The following is a 16,444-nucleotide window of genomic DNA, read 5'->3' as shown; positions in this document are numbered from 1 at the left end:
AAGATTCCAATATTTTAAACAAATCACATGCTCGGACACTGTAATATGATGGGTTTTTTAAACATAACGCTGAGCAAAAGTTAATTTAGGGCAAAATGGAGAACTCGAAGAGAAAGGTGAACCACCCGTGGGTAATAAAGGCAGTTAAGGGCAGTACCCACAAGGTAAAAATGACATAGCAGCGGATGAGTAAAAAGGAAGAAAACTGACCATGTAATTAAATTGACAAGAAACAAAAACAAACGGCAAGAGATATCCAGGTATATGAAAAATGTAGTATCTAAAGTCAGCATCGAACCCTTGGAGGTTCTGACTCTGGAATTGATAATGGGTGCAGGGAAAAAGCAGATAATTTAAACCGATATTTTACATTGATCTTCATGAAGGGGGATACCGTTATCATCCTAAAGGTAGCAAATAAGCAAGTTACTCATGGGAAGTAAAATGTTATAACAATCTTTGTAACAAGGGACAAAGTATTGACCAACTAATAGGACCAAAGGCAGACAGGACCTGATGGCCTGGATCAAACATTTTTAAGGCAACTGGCTGCAGAGACATTTAAGGCATTGATTGGAATATTCCAAAATCAAGGGATAAAGGGAACATCCAGTGGATTGATGAGCCTGTTCAAGAAGGAAAGGGAGACAGAAATCAGGAAACTATAGACTAGATTGGATTATTTACAGCATGGAAACAGGCCCTTCGGCCCAATAAGTCCCTACCGACCCGCCAAAGCACAACCCTCCAGACTCATTTCCCTACATTCACCCCTTCACCTAACACTACGGGCAATTTAGCATGGCCAATTCACCTAACCTGCATATTTTTGGACTGTGGGAGGAAACCGGAGCACCCGGAGGAAACCCACGCAGTCACGGGGAGAATGTGCAAATTCTGCACAGAGAGTAGCCTGAGGCGGGAATTGAAGCTGGGTCTCTGGTGCTGTGAGGCAGCAGTGCTAACCACTGTGCCACCGCGCCACCCAGTTAGTTAGTTCAATATCTGTTTTGGTAATACGACAGAGTTGAATATAATAGTCAGAAATAGCAGGACATTTTGAAAAGCTTATCCTGAAACATGGTAAGACTGGGTTTTGTGAAAGAGAAACGGTATTTGACAAATTTGCAACAGTCCATTGAGGAGATAACAAACAGGGCTGATAAAGGGCAAGCCAATGATGTTCTGCATTTGGATTAAAAAATGTAAATGTTAAGGTGCTACATAAAAGTTAACTACACAATATAGGAGCTCACCGTATCGGGGTAATGTATTAGTATGGACTGAGGATTGGTTAACCACACTGGCTGTTGCTGAGACCTCACTTGGAGTACTGTATACAATGTTAGCTCCCATATTTAATAAAGGATAAACCAGCATTGGAGACCATTCAATAAAGATTCACTTAGCTGCTTCAAGGATGAAAAGGTTGACCTATCAAGAATAGCTACACAGGTTAGGTCATTATTCAATAGAATCTCAACAAATAAGGGGTGATCTTGTGTAAACAAGATTCTGAGGAGCCTGACGGGTAGATATTGACGAGATCTTCTAGCACCAGTGAAGTCTCAAATCAGGGGACATTACAGAAGGGAACATTAATTTTAAAACAAAATGTAAAGATTTTTTTTCTCTCAGTGAATTGCAAGAATTTTCCAACCCAAGGAATTGTGAAAGCTAAATGTGGTAGGCGAATGGGTTTTGGTTTACTCTTTGGAGGGTCAGTGTGGCTTGTTAGGCTGAAGGGCCTGTTTCCACAGAGTAGGGAATCTGTGATTCTAGACTATAGACAATAGACAATAAGACAATAGGTGCAGGAGTAGGCCATTCTGCCCTTTAAGCCTGCACCGCCATTCAATATAATCATAGCTGATCATTCCTAATCAGTATCCTCTTCCTGCCTTATCTCCATCACCCTTGATTCCACTATCTTTGAGAACTCTATCCAACTCTTTCTTAAATGAATCCAGAGACTGGGCCTCCACTGCCCTCTGGGGCAGAGCATTCCACACAGCCACCACTCTCGAGGAGAAACTTCTTCACCCAATCTCTGTCCTAAATGGTCTACCCCGTATTTTTAAGCTGTGTCCTCTGGTTCGGCACTCACCCATCAGCGGAAACATGTTTCCTGCTGCCAGAGTGTCCAATCTTTTCATAATCTTATATGTCTCAATCAGATCCCCTCTCAGTCTTCTAAACTCAAGGGTATACAAGTCCAGTCGATTCAGTCTTTCAGTGTAAGGTAATCCCACCATTCCAGGAATTGAGCTTGTGAATCTACGTTGCACTCCCTCAATAGCCAGAATGTCTTTCCTCAAATTTGGAGACCAGAACTGCACACAGTACTGCAGGTGTGGTCTCACCAGGGCCCTGGACAGCTGCAGAAGCACCTCTTTGCTTCTATACTCAATTCCCATTGTTATGAAGGCCGGCATGCTATTAGGTTCTTCACTACCTGCTGTACCTGCATGCTTGCTTTCATTGACTGGTGTACAAGAACACCCAGATCTCACTGTACTGCCCCTTTACCTAAATTGATTCCATTTAGGTAGTAATCTGCCTTCCTGTTCTTGCCACCAAAGTGGATAACCATACATTTATCCACATTAAACTGCATCTGCCATGCATCTGCCCACTCACCTAACTTGTCCTGGTCACCCTGTAATCTCCTAACATCCTCATCACATTTCACCCTGCCATCCAGTTTTGTATCATCAGCAAATTTGCTAATATTATTGCTGATACAATCTTCTATATCATTAACAAATATTGTAAAAAGCTGCGGTCCCAGGACGGATCCCTACGGTACCCCACTGGTCACTGCCTGCCATTCCGAAATGGAGCCGTTTATCACTACCCTTTGTTTCTTATCAGCCAACCAATTTTATATCCAATCTAGTACTTTGCCCCCAATACCATGCGCCCTAATTTTGCTCACTAACCTCCGATCTGGGACTTTATCAAAAGCTTTCTGAAGTCGTGGTACTCTACATCTACTGGGTCTCCCTCGTCCAGCTTCAGAGTTACATCCTCAAAAAATTCAAGAAGATTCGTCAAACATGATTTCCCCTTCATAAATCCATGCTGACTCCGTCCTATCCTCTTACTACTATCCAGATGTGCCGTAATTTCATCCTTTATAATAGACTCCAGCATCTTTCCCACCACTAAGGTCAGATTCTATCTCAAATTATTTTAAGAGGGCAGATAGATTTTTGAAATATTGAGCAGTTGAGGGCTATACGAATCAAGCATAAAAGAGGTGTTGAGGCCTGGGTTGGCCCAGCCATGATCTGACAGAAAGGGGGAAACAAGCTGAAGGGGATGAATGCCGTACTCATGGTCCGATTCCTTGAGCCTCCATTTCATGCTTTTTTGTCTCCAAAGAAGAGCATGATACAATGTGCTAAAGGTCTCAGATGTTGTGAAAATGGGGTGTTTATGTACTCATTCAGCTGGCATTGATTCATCAATCACAGCGATACAGTCATGAGTAGGAAGGGAATTCCCTCCATGAATACAGGAAATCTACTGCAGAGCTCACACAAAGGGAATTCTTCACTTCAGAGCAGAAAAGTGTGTTGCTGGAAAAGCGCAGCAGGTCAAGCAGCATCCAAGGAGCAGGAGAATCGACGGTTTGGGCATAAGCCCTTCTTCAGGAATGAGGCTGGTGTGCCAAGCAGGCTAAGATAAAGGGTAGGGAGGAGGAACTTGGGGGAGGGGCATTGCGAGTGCGATAGGTGGAAGGAGGTCAAGGTGAGTGTGATAGGCCGGAGAGGGGGTGGGCGCAGAGAGGTTGGCAAGAAGATTGCAGGTCAAGAAGGCGGTGCTGAGTCTGAGGGTTGGGACTGAGATAAGGTGGGTGGAGGGGAAATGGTTGGGACTGAGATAAGGTGGTGGGGGGAGGGGAAATGCCCGAAACGTCGATTCTCCTGTTCCTTGGATGCTGCCTGACCTGCTGCGCTTTTCCAGCAACACATTTTTCAGCTCTGATCTCCAGCATCTGCAGTCCTAACTTTCTCCAATTCTTCCCTTCAGTAAACTCTCCCATCACATTACCCAACATATCAGCTAAAGCAGGATGCACTGCGCATGATCGAGCCAACAAAGGGACCCCGGGTGATTGATGTCAGCACCGGACCAATGAAAGGACGGTGGGCGGAACTGGAGGACCTTGCGGGGCGGTTGGTACTCCAACCAATCATAGTGAATGATGGGCGGGACTAGACTAAACCACGTGATCACCCTTGCTCGGGAAGTTATGGAGCGAAAGGATACGTTAAGTAAAGAAATAAACAGGGAAACGGGAGAAAAACTGTGTTCCTGTGAGAGTAGAGGTTTTATAAACAAATTGTGCACGTCGGAAAACACAAATTTGAACGTCCCAGTCCCGCGTTTGCAGTAAATGGGGAATTGCCTCAGCGCGGCTCCAGGGCTGAGTGAGCGCCGCCATCTTTATTCGGGGCAACGATTCACTGGACACGTGCGGAGCCGCCATCTTTGTAGGGGGCAAGGTGCAGCGTTTCTCTGTTAAAAGTCATAGGGCAGGATTTACACAGAGCATATTCAAATCTAGAGAGATAGGTGTTTATTTTTGGATTTGTTTCGTCATTCATTTAAATAATTTGGATGTCAACATAGGAGGTATAGTAAATAAGTTTGCAGGTCATACAAAATTGGAGGTATTGTCGACAGGGAAGAAGGTTACCTCAGAGTGCAATGGGATATTGATCAGATGGGGTTTAATTTAGATAAATGTGAGGTGCTGCATTTTGGAAAAGCAAATCAGAGCAGGACATATACACTGAATGGCAAGGCCCTGGAGAGTCTTGCGGAACAAAGAGACCTTGGACTGCAGGTTCATAGTGTTAAAAACAAAATCAATAAAGTTTAGATGAGATCACCAAAACTGGAAACGAGACAATTTATTCTACGATCTTGCAAGAATCGGACTCCAATTGTACAGAAAAATTGAAGTGAGGAAAAATTCAAATTACTACACCAGTTGTACCTTTGAGTTGTGTGAGGTCATCTTTCCCGACTATGACTGGCTCTTATACGACCCAATCTTTCTTATTGATTTCTATGAATGCCCAACTATGCTCCACCCTTATTGCCCCATTCTCTCCAAGTTGGCCACTTTCCCCTCTGTAAGTGTTGACACAAGGCTAAACCTATATCTTGATGTTCCTTCTCACTTGTCCATTGACCATTATCCATAGGTATATCATGATCTGGTTCAACATTTTGTATCAACTCTGCTGGTACATTCCATCCCTGCATATTTCATTGACTTGTATAGCTCAAGCATTTTGGTTATCTCAGCGTTTTGCTGAAAACACAAGTTTTAAACAAAACTTATTTGAACTTTATTTTAAACATTGAACTTATTTGAAACCTATAATAATTACACACTAAAATTAGTATTTAATTAACCATAATTATAGATTCTCTTCCCTAAATACTTATAGAGTTAATAGTTCTCTTGCTGAACCCCTTTTTCTGTATGCTTTTTCTATATCTGCAAAACAACACTTTTCCCCATTTCTAACAATAGTTCCTTGCCAGTCAAGTTGCAGGTAGATAGGATAGTGAAGGAGGTATTCAGTATATTTTCCTTTATTAGTTACAACATCGAATATACGATGTGGGAGGTCATGTTGCTGTACAGGACATTGGTTAGGCCACTTTTGGAATATTGTGTGCAATTCTGGCCTGCCTCCTATCAGAAGGGTGCTGTTAAAGTTGAAAGGTTTCGAAAGGATTTACAAGGATGTTGCGAGGTTTGGAGGATTTGAGCTACAGGGTGAGGCATAAAAGACTGGGGCTGTTTTTCCTGGACTACCATGGGCTGAGTGGTGATGTTATGGAGGTTTATACAATCATGAGGGGCATGGATAGGGTAAATGAACAAGGTGTTTTTCCTGGGGTAGTGGTGTCCAGAAGTAGAGGGCATTGCTTTAGGGTAAACGGGGAAAAATTTCAAAGGGGCCTAAAGACCAACTCTTTAATGCAGTGGGTGGAATGAGCTGACAGAGGAAGTGGTGGAGGCTGATACAATTAAAACATGTTAAAGGCCTCTAAATAGATAAAAGATATGATTAGGAAGCGTTTACAGGGATATGGGCCAAGTAGTTGCACATGGGAGTAGATTAGGTTTGGATATTTGGTTGGCATGGATGAGTTAGACCAAAGGGTCTGTGTCGGTGCTTTACATCTCTATGACTGTGGGATCACAACAGCTAATATTGCTCTGATTCACCTCTGGGCTCCCTCATGGCCACTTTGTCAAAATCTAGCTTCCTCAGTCTTGAACAGGAGGTGTATTTTTGGTCTAATTAGTATTTTACTATTACTTTAACAGAGATTCTTGTAAATTAATTTTTCACTGCTGCCCAGCCCCTGCTCTATTATCAGATTATTTTTTTCTAGAAAATCTTTGACAGTCAAGAATTCTTTTTTCCAATAAGCAAGTGTATGTTCCTTTCATTTCTGACTATCAAATTCTGCACCATTTTCATTCCCTGTAATCCATTTTGCACTCCCTGAAACATGAACTGTGTTTCTCCTTCCAGAGAAACCAGTGATTAATGTCAAAGCCCTGTTGCCTGTGGAGAGGGTGATGTTTGACTTTCTTGTACAGCTGCAGTTTGTGTGGTGAAGGTACTCCCACAATGTGGTTGGGTAAGAGACATTACAGATTACTCATTCAGCAACAGTGATGATTTGAAGATAATGTCCAAATCAAGAACATGCTTCCAATTTCACAAAAATATTATTGGGAACTTTAGACATGAGGCCAGAGAAGGATGATATTTGGTCAGGTGAACAAAAGCATTGCCAAATGAGCAGGTTTTGAGGAAAGTCTGAAAGGAGGAAAGCAGATCTGTGAGGTTTTGACTGCGAATTTCAGACCTTGTTGCTTTAGCAACTGTAGAAACAGCCACACAGGTGAAATAATGATTTAACAAATCATTGGGAGTCTTGAACAGAATGGGTTGTCGAGGTCTCAAAGGGTGTGTGATGCAGTGAGCTAGGAATTAAATCAAGGCTGAGAATTTTAAATTGGAGTATGTGGGCCGGGTGCTGGCAGGTGAGACGAGATTGGGATATCTGGTTGGCATGGATGGGTTGGAACGAAGGGTCTGTTTCCATGCTGTACATCTCTATGGCTCTATGTTGTTGCTTATGAATAGGAGCCTTTTTATTGATCAACAATGTTTGGTACAAGGGAGTACTTGGGCAGCAGAGACTTAGGTTTTCTTGAGATTTCAGGGAGGTTGAATGTGGGAAGCTGGCCAGGAGTGTGTTTGGATAATGAAGTCTGGAGATAACACTAGATGGATGAGAGTATATGAGCTGAGATGAGGGTGGAATCAGCTAGAAATAGTGGTCTTGGACTGGGACTGAGCTATCACACTCTCCTCACCTCTGGGATTCAGCTGGTTGTCAGGTTGTGAATCAGGGCAGTATCACAATTGGGAGCTGAGTGGCCCTGGTGGAACCTAAAATGAGTGTCACTCAGCTGCTGGTTGATAGCCCTGTTGATGACGACTTCCATCACTTTACTGCTGATCGAGTGTGGACTGACAGAAAGAAATTGTCTGGGTTGGATTGCCCTTTGTCTTTGTGTTGAACATGCCTGTTCCACATTGTCGGTAGATGCCAGTGCTGGAGGGGTACTTGGCTTGGTGGGTGGCAAGTTCTGGAGCACAAGATATCAGTATTATTGCCAGAATATTGGCAGGGCCCATAGTCTTTGCACTACTTAACCATTTCTTGATGTTATTCAAACTGAATTGAACTGCTTTAAAACTCATATCTGTGATGTTAGAAACCACTGGAGAAGGCTGAGATGGATCATCCACTTGACACGTCTGGCTGCAAATTGCTGCAAATACTGTCATCTTATCTGGTGCATGGTGTGTGAGGCCCCTCCACCAGTAAGGGTGTGGATATCTGTGATGCTTCCTCCAGTGAGTTGTTTAATTGTCCATCACCGTTCACAGCTGGGTTGGCAGAACTGCAGAGCTCCGATCTGTTCCATTGGATGTAGGATCACTAAGCTCTGTTGCTTGCTGCTGATGCTGTTTGATGTGCAGGTGGTCCTGTTTGGTAGATTCACCAGGTTGGCACTTCATTTTTAAGTGCTGCTCTTGGCATACCCTCCTTTACTGTACATTTGTGATGGTTGAGAGTGGGATTTACAAACCCATGATAATACAGATTGTGCTGGAGTACAGTTCTGCTGCTGTTGATGTCCCACAGTGCCTCAGAGATACCCAGTTTGAGATCCTACATCTCTTCAAAGTCTGTCCCATTTAGAACGGTGATAGTGTCACTCAACATGATGGAGGTTTCTCTCAACTTTAAGGCAAGACTTTGTCTCCAAAAGGAATGTGTGATGGTCGCTCTTACTGATACTGTCATGGACAGATATATCTGCAGCTAGTCAATTCATAACAATGAGATCAAGTATGTTTTTCCCTCTTGTTGGTTCCCTCACCACCCGCTGCACTCAGTTGAGCAGCTATATCCTTTAGGACCTGACCAGCTCAGTCAGTAATTCTGTTGCAGAGCTCGTCTCGATTGTGGATATCGAAATCCTGTACCCAGAGTATGTTTGACGCCATTTTACTTCCTCAGTGCTTCCTCCAAATATTGTTCAACATGAAGGAGAACTGATTCATCAGCCGAGAGAGGACAGTACGTGGTTATCAGCAGGAGCTGTGAGACTTCCTGGTGTCCGGAGTCAATGCTGAGTACTCCCAGGGCAAATCCTCCCTGTCTGTACACCACTGTACCATCACCTCTGCCTGGTCTGTCCTGCCGGTGGGACAGGACATATCCAGAGATTTTAGGAGAAAGTGAAGACTGCAGATGCTGGAGATCAGAGTCGAGAGTGTGGTGCTGGAAAAGCACAGCAGGTCAGGTGATGAAGGGCTTAGGCTCGAAACGTCGATTCTCCTTCTCCTCGGACGCTGCCTGACCTGTTGTGCTTTTCCTGCACCACACTCTCTATCTAGGGATGGTGATGATGGTGTCTGGTCATTGTCTGTAAGGGTTGATTTTGTGAGTATGATTATGTCAGGCTGTTCCTTGATTGGTCTGTGAGACAGCTCGGCACATTTTGGCACCAAACTCCAGATGTTAGTGAGGAGGACATTGCAGCATTGAGAGGGCTGATTCTGTGGTTGTAATTTCTGGTGCCTTGTTAGATACCAAGTGGTCTATCCAGTTTCATTCCTGTGTTGAGACTTTACAGTGATTATTTCAGTGAGCTGGGCCACTGTCAAGTTGGCAGGATTTTTTTCGCCATTGACAATGGTTTCATGGAGATCAGGAGATTCCTAATTCCAGTTTTTTTTTCTTGAATTCAGACTCCACCATCTGCCAAGATGGGATTCGAACCAGGACTTCAGTCATTTGTTTTAATATTCTGGATAAAAGTTAAATACATCAGGTTTGTTCATTCATTTTAAATATCACTTACCCAGGTTTTGTTTCTTTGTGAAACACTGTCCATCATCCTGTCTCCTCCATCCTTCTCTCCAACAACAAGAGTTTGGAGCACATGGAGTTTCTCTGTCACTAAGACTGAGATAATCCGATCTGCTGCTTGCTTCCCTCCCTCCCACTCGCCCGCCGAGCCAAACTGCCTCACGTGGTGTTCCCGGTTTTTGTCCTAAACTGACATCTTTCTCCAATCTCATGTCAAGCCTTATCAGAGCTCACCTTGACCCTTTACCCGAATCTCACTAAACTACAGACTTTCCAACTCTCTTTCCTCCTCCTCCTCTTCAGTCCCCCTCACCAATTCACAGATATTGTTCCTTGTTCTGTCTTTTCTGTTTATGTCCTTCTCTTCCAAAATCCTGCTCCATCTCCATTCTCCAACTCCTTTCTGAATTTCTTGCATTTGGTGTCCTTGGTCCCTCCTGTATCTCACGTACAATGCCAGGAGGTGACATTGTGCAAAAGCACCATGTTGGGTTTCACATGTACACTGACGATGCCCAACTCTTCCTCCCCATCATCCCTCTCCATTACTCCACTGTTACTCAGTTATCAAACTGCTTACCACACTCCCACTACTCGATTAGCTGCAGTTTCCTCCAATGAAACATTGTCACGGCTAAACCCATTACCTTACTGCTGAGCCCCTCCCTCCCACTGGGAACTGTCTAAGGCAGAACTGCACTTTTCACAATATTGCTGTCATATCTGACCCCAAGCTGACCTTCTGATCAGATATATACACAATCACAAACACCAGGAATTCCAATCTCAAACGTTGTTTGTCTCCTCCTCACCCCAGCTCCATTGCTACTGAAACCCCTTACCCGTGTTGGTGTCCCCTTAAACTTGATGAATCTGAAACGGAAGCCTTGATTCCGTGACTGACACAGAATCTGGTTTCGGACTCCCCCATGATGGGAAACATCCTCTCACTATTTATCCTGTCAAACCCCTTAAGAATCTGGTGGTGGGGTTTGATTGTAGGTGGTGGAAATGGCAGAGGATGAGGTGTTGTATCTGGGTGGATGGTAAGGACTTGGGGAGGGTTCTATCCTTGCAGTTAGAGGTGTGGATTTCAAAGACAGAGGTGCGGGAAGTGAAGGAGACACATTCAATGGTATTGACCACATGGGAGGGGAAATTGCAGTCCTTGAAAAACTGGGCAATTTGGTATGTTCAGGCGTTACTGGAACACTGCAGTAAGCATGAGACACAGATGTTGGCCACGGCACAGGCTCGTGTGTTAAAGTGGCAGGCAGCTGGAAGCTCAGGGTCTGTTTTTGCAGCAGAACATAGATCATTAGTCGCCATTTCCGCCACCTCCACTGAGATGCTGCCAGACACAGGTTCCTGTTCCCTCCATTAACAGAAATGCACCCCCCCCAGCCAGATCGTAATCCACTCCTTTGTCTTTCCAAATGTTCTGGTTTCTCTTTGGGTTCTGTCCCTCCCTATTATTTACTCTTTAACCCCTATCTCCTGCAATACAAAGTTCTGCAGGTTAGTTGAATTGGCCAAGATAAATTTCCCATAATGTCCAGGGATGTGTAGGTTAGGTGAATTAGTCAGGAGAAATGTAGAGTAATAGGATAGGGGAATGGGAATGGATATGGGTCTGGTTGGGATACTCTTCGGTGGAATGCTGTGGACTTTTTGGGCCGAATGGCCTATTTCCACACTGTCAGGATTCTAATTTTCCCAGCTCCCATGGGTTCTGAGGAAGGGCCACTGGACAGATTTCTGTTCCCAGATGCTGCCAGACCTGCTGAGATTTCCCAGCACCTTCTGCTTGTTGTTCCTGATTGACACCATCCATACACCTTCTGGGTTTAATTCAGACAGGGGGAGAATCCCACCACTGACCTCACAATGGGGTCCAGCTGATTGATGACAGCTTCAGACCAATAGGAAAAGGTGGTGGGACTGGTGGACCAAGTGGAACCAGCTGGTCATCCAAACAATGGGAGTGAATGAGGGGCGTGGCCAGTGGGATGACACGTCACCAGTAACTCAGCCGATGCAGTGCCACGTGACACGGCCGTTGGTGAATGTGGGAGACGCAAACAGGGAAGGGGAGAGTGGCCTCAGAGACAGGGAGATAATGAGTCACTTTAGACTGGGAAATTTTAATTACACTCTGTGCGGTTCGTTAGTCTGAATTAGAAACTCTGGGTCCCGTGTTTGCAGCAGATGGGAAAACGGCTGCGGCCCTCACACGGTGACAGGTCCTGGGATATGGTCGCCATCTTTATTCGGGGCAAGGTACAGGTGAGGCACATGTGCATGTCCTCTTCCTAGGATGTGGGGTGCGATTTGAAGAGAGGCATTTACACATCAAGCACATACCAAGAGAAAAGTATGTCTTTACTATTCTTCCTTGCACTGACTGTGAGTTTTGTTTTGTGAACTCATTTCATAGGATATTCAATCAGAATAATTGAGGCTGGGATCTCAAAGCAAATTTTTGCAGTCAATGGAGTCATCAGGATCTGAACATCATTGGCATTTAACTGTGGAAGGAGAAAGGTTTGTTCTGTTTGCGGGAAAATATTTCTAATATTTTTGTTAAGCAGAAAGATGTACAAATTCGTGGTTGGATCACCCTTTGGGTATGTGCTGCCTTCTGGGCCCTGCAGCTGAGGAAGGAGATATTGGCCTGAGAGGGAGCACGTATTTATCCAAACTACACCTCGTCTCTTTGTAAGAACTGTCAGATTTCGATCCAATCACCCACTTCATGATGTTAACCTTTCAACTCTTTATTTTCAATTACCTGCAAACTTCTCATTAAAACTCCTTTTGGACTCAAATTCTAGCACCTTTCCAGGTGGAATGTTCCAGCTTCTGACAACTGTCTGTTCATTCAGAAACTGCTGAGGTCCATGTTGACTCTGGGGTTACAAAGGGCTGAATTGAAAGATGAGGAGCTGTCCCTGAGCTCCCATTGAGATGCATTGGAACAGTACAAGAGGCTGAGGGCAGTGTAGGTGTGAGCAGACAATGAAAATGACAGGGCTGCACTGTGAGGGCTGCTTGGCTCAATGAGAGTGTTTTAGAGTTGGATGTAAACAGAGTGAGGTGAGACAGGGAGACGGTGAAGCTGAAACTCAGTTTTGGTTCAGGCCATTCAGAAACTCATATGATCCCAATGGGAACAGCCAATTTTTAAGTGATACTTGCGGAGTATTTCTTAACAGTTTTTAAAGTATAACATAACAGGTGAAGTAAAGATTGGTGCTTTTGATTTTAATAGAAATGTTTGTGTGAAGGAAGGTTGCTAGTTCCATTAAATTCTCTTAATGGGTGTAACTAAATGAATAAAGAGAGACATTGAGATAGGAGCCCTCAGACCCGTGGTGTGCTCCTTTTGCACAATGTGGGAAATAAGGGAAGCTTCCACTATCTCTGACGGCTATGTATGCAGGAAGTGGACCCACCTGCAGCTACTGGGAAACTGCTTTTCAGAGCTGGAGCTGAGAGTGGACTCACTGTGGAGCATCTGCAATACTGAGAATGTTATGGACAGCACGTTTAGTGAGTTAGTCACACTGCAGGTGAGGGTTACACAGGCAGAAAGGGAATGGGTGACCATCAGATCAAGAAAATAGACAGGAAGGGAGTGCAGGAGTCCCCAGTGGTTTTCCCCTTCTCAAACAGGTACAGATATACCACTTGGGATTCTGTTGGGAGGTTACGGGTGGGGTAGCCTCTCGGGAAATCAGCAACAGTCAGGTTCATGACACCACAGAAAGGTCTGCTGTACAGAGCGGGAGGAAAGAGAGTGGCAGGGCTAAAGTGACAGGGGATTCAATAGTCGGTGCACAGACAGGCACTTCTATGGCCACAGACATGAATCCAGGATGGTATGTTACCTCCCTGGTGCCAGGATCCGCAATAGCTTGGATAGGCTATCGGACATTGTGGAGCTGGTGGGTAAACAGCCCATGGTGGTGGAATCTTCTCACTATGAAGACCATGGATCATTTACATACTCCACTGCTTCCCACTCCTATCTGCTTCGAAAAGAGGATCACAGAGAAACACGGAATAAAATGGGGTCAGAGTCTCTGGTATAAAACTGTTTAACACAGTGCCCCCATCTTATCCATACTGGTCATCAAGCACACATACTCTGTATGATCATTTCATACCTTTTTGATATTAGAATAGATGATACATGATTAGTTAATGTTTTGATGAGGAAAATGAGCAGAGAGGTTTAGTAATAATTTCTGGAGCTCAGGGTGCATGAATCTGAATTACAAATGGGCTATCCTCAAGGCTGGAATTAGAGAAAGGCACTTAGCACAGAGATTTGTGGGGCTCGAGGAGATTATAAATACAAGGAGGATTGTGAGAATGGATGATGTTACAGAGACAGATGTTTTGTGATACATAGATTGTGAGGATTCTGAGGCTGGAGAGGAATTACAGAGATAAGGAAGAGTTGTGAAGCTGATGAAGTGACAGTGATAGAGAGAGTTGTGAGCATGGAGCAATTTACAGAGACACCGCGAGTTAGAGTCTTAAAGTTATTCAGCATGGAAACACACCCTGTGGTCTAACCAATCCATGTCGACTATAATTCCAAACGAAACTAACTGCACCTGCCTCCAAATATTTCCTATTTATGAACTTTTGCCCATGGTCTTTTAAAGATTGTAATTGTATTCACAGCTCCCATTTCCCCTTGCAGTTCATTCCACAAATGCAAAAATATCCTCATATCGATTAGGATATCTATAAAATATCTATAAAACATCCTAAAATCGATTTAAAACCTTTCTCATCTCTCTTCAAAATGTGTGCACCCGAGTCTTCAATCCCCCTGCGACCCCCCGGGCATTCATTTTATCTACATTCTCCGTGATTTTATAAACCTCTCATAAGTTCACCCCTCAACCTCCTATACTCCAGTGACAGAAATCTCAGCCTATCCAGCCACTCCTTCAACACCACCCCTCCATTCATGGCAACATCCTGGGAAATATCTTCTGAACCTTCTCTAATAACATCCTTCCTATAACGGGGAACCAGAACTGGACGCAGTATTGCAGAAAAGGCCTCACCAGCATCCTGTACAGCCTCAATATTACGTCCCAACTCCTCTACCTAAAGGTCTGAGCAATGAAGGTAGGTGTGCTAAATACCTTCTGAACCACCCTGTCTACATATGACACAAGACCTGAAACACTCGGTCTGTTTGTTCTTTGTCACTACTCAAGGCCTTACTTTTAATTAGTGAAATTAATTAATGAGGCTAAAGGCGATGTCTGTTTTATCAAAATTTAATATCTTACATTTATTCAAATTAAACTCCATCTGCCCCTCTTCAGCCCATTCACCCAATTGATCAAGATCCCTTTGTAATCATAAATAACCTTTGTTACTGTCCACTTTAACAGTTTTGATGTCACCCGCAAACAAAAATGGACCCAGCACCGATTCCTGTAGAACACTACTGTTCACGGGCCTCCAGTCTGAAAAGCAACCCTCCACTATTACACTCTGTTTCCTACCGTTAAGCTAGTTTTGTATCCAGTTGGCAAGCTCTTCCTGAATCCCATATGATCAAACTTTGCAAATTGGTCTCCCATGCAGAACCTTGTGAAAGGCTTTACTAATGTCTAACACTCTGCCCTTGTCGATCTTCTTGGTTACTACCTTAAAAAGCTCAATCAAGTCTGTGAGACACCCTCTTGTGTAACCATGTTGACTGTCCCTAATCATTCCTTAACTCTCCAAATACATGTAAACCCAATCCTTCTGAATGACCTCCAACAGGTCACCCACCACTGAAGTCAGACTCCGAGGTCTACAGTTCCTAGGCTTCTCCTTCTATCCCTTCACAAACAAAGGTACAACATTAGCCACTCTCCAGTCATCAGGTAGCTCACCCGTAGTTATCGATTATACAAATATTTCTCCATGGTGCCCACAATTTCCTCCCACCCAAACTGTTCCCATCCTATCACTTCAGTCACTTGCCCTGTCTGATCAGCCAAGAAAAGGTCAGGTGTTGCTTGCTTTCTGATAGGAACATTTACATATTGATAAAGAACATTTTCTTGGACTCGTTTAACAAATTCTTTCCCAACCAAACCTTTCACACTGTGGTAGTCCCAGTCAATGTTTGCAAAATTGAATCATCTACTATTACCACCTTATTATTCTGACTTTATATCTGAGATCTCTTTGTATGTTCCTTTAGTTCACTCTGATTATTGCGGCGTCTATAGTGCCATCCGACCAAGGTGATCATTTTTTAAATTTTGAAAACACAATTTTATTTTTAAAAAGCGCTCCTCCGCGATTTAAAAATAAAGCTTTTTGTTTATTCACTCAGTTGATGTGGGTGTTTACCCTGAGGGCAGTTGAGAGTTAACTACATTGCTGTGGGTCTGGAGTCACTTGTCGGCCTGACCAGGTGAGGATGACAGTTTCTTTCCCTAAAGGACATTAATGAATCAGATGGGGGTTTTCGAACAATCGACAATAGTTTCATGGTCATCATTAGCCTTTTCATTCTCGATTATATTGAATTCCGATGCCACCATCAGCCATGTTGGGATTCTAAACCTAATCCTCGGAATATTACATATATTACTCGTCTATCAAGAACACCATCTGGCCATTACCTCCCTTTTTAGCAGAGTTTTAAAAAAACATTCCCTCATTCTACAGGTATAATTTGTGATAAAATACTCAAATGTCCATGTGTCGGCCTCTTCAAAAGGTCACTCAACAGAAATCTGTTTGGGGGGAAAATATTTCACTTTTTTGGGGTTTTTTTTATTTTACATTTTTGAGGTAAACGAAACAAAAATGAATCCAAATAAAAATCTTACATCACGGACATGTAATTTCTGAAGCTGGAGGGGGATTACAGGGACGCTGAGAGTAGTGTGGCTGGAGGGGGATTACG

At 43.7% G+C, this 16,444-nt stretch overlaps 1 long non-coding RNA gene across 2 annotated transcripts; it reads left to right on the top strand.

The window, feature by feature from the left end:
* Window positions 1–9,426: 9,426 nt before the first annotated feature.
* On the top strand, window positions 9,427–15,946 carry LOC140453851 (uncharacterized). Of its 2 annotated transcripts, none has more exons than XR_011952508.1 (3): window positions 9,427–9,463; window positions 15,731–15,773; window positions 15,866–15,946. It is a non-coding gene; the product is annotated as an uncharacterized lncRNA (long non-coding RNA). The 2 variants fall into 2 exon arrangements; XR_011952507.1 differs by lacking the exon at window positions 9,427–9,463 and adding an exon at window positions 12,052–12,219.
* Window positions 15,947–16,444: the final 498 nt, after the last annotated feature.

This window comes from Chiloscyllium punctatum, chromosome 28, assembly GCF_047496795.1.
Source record: "Chiloscyllium punctatum isolate Juve2018m chromosome 28, sChiPun1.3, whole genome shotgun sequence".
Taxonomy (NCBI): domain Eukaryota; kingdom Metazoa; phylum Chordata; class Chondrichthyes; order Orectolobiformes; family Hemiscylliidae; genus Chiloscyllium; species Chiloscyllium punctatum.
Note: the sequence above shows the minus strand (reverse complement) of the source record. Positions and strands in the feature narration are given on the sequence as shown.